General features: G+C 45.1%; 1 pseudogene; it reads right to left on the reverse strand.

Annotated features, from left to right (window-relative positions):
* Positions 1 to 4: 4 nt before the first annotated feature.
* On the reverse strand, positions 5 to 897 carry LOC104992739 (annotated as a pseudogene).
* Between the last annotated feature and the right edge of the window lie 6 nt (positions 898 to 903).

A 903-nucleotide genomic window follows, 5' to 3' on the forward strand; every position in this document is an offset into this window, starting at 1 on the left:
AAATAGTGTCTTCAATAGCATTTTCCTCTGCATACAGATTTAGGATCTGTTTGTATAGTGGGGCTGTGGGAATGATAACTTCATCAATATCATTGTTTTCAGACTGATTTTCCATTTTCTCCAGAGCAGAACTGAGTTCTTCATCCTTCTTTCTCAAAAGTTCTATGTTTTTATCAACCTCAGCTACTTCTTGATCTAAACGGTTAACCATCTCCTCGAGTTTCTGGTGACCTTTTTTCAGGTCTTCCTCTGTTCGTTTCAAGGCGTTGAGTTCTGCCTGGGCACGATCCATCTCCTCCTTCATCCGCCATCTCAGTTTATCGCTGACCGCTGAGATGAGAGAGGCTCGGATAGTGTCCTCACTGATTGTGCCATCCCTACTGGGACCAACAGTGGTCACAGGAGGCTGGGAAGGGTACTGGGAACTTGTTGTGGCAGGATACTGACCACCAGGTGGGTAAGGACAGCCTGTGTAACCACTGGGATTGGGAGGGTACCCGGATGGGTATGCAGAAATTCCACTTGGCATGCCTGGCATGTAGGAAGTATTTGGTGGCCCTGTTGCCTGGTATGGTGGATAGGATGCTGAAACAGTAGGACGAGAGAAGACCGGAGGTTCATCTCCAAACACCACAATCATGACTTGAATAAGCCCCAACAAGTCTGACTTGGGTGTTCCATTCATGTAGATAAGGAAGATATATTTCCCATTAGCATCCACATGCTTTCCGTTTTAATAGTCATTGAGCTAGTAGGCTTAACGAAACAGATAGGGGGATTATACGGATATGTGTCCAGCAGCCACAGGCAGATTGGAATATTGTATGTATTACCTCTATAAGGCACAGGAATTGTTCCAGTAAGGTTCATTAGTTCCCTGGAACTGCCATCATTAAAAACATA

The sequence above is a fragment of the Bison bison genome, unplaced genomic scaffold (genome assembly GCF_000754665.1).
Source record: "Bison bison bison isolate TAMUID 2011002044 unplaced genomic scaffold, Bison_UMD1.0 scf7180017848671, whole genome shotgun sequence".
NCBI classification, from domain to species: domain Eukaryota; kingdom Metazoa; phylum Chordata; class Mammalia; order Artiodactyla; family Bovidae; genus Bison; species Bison bison.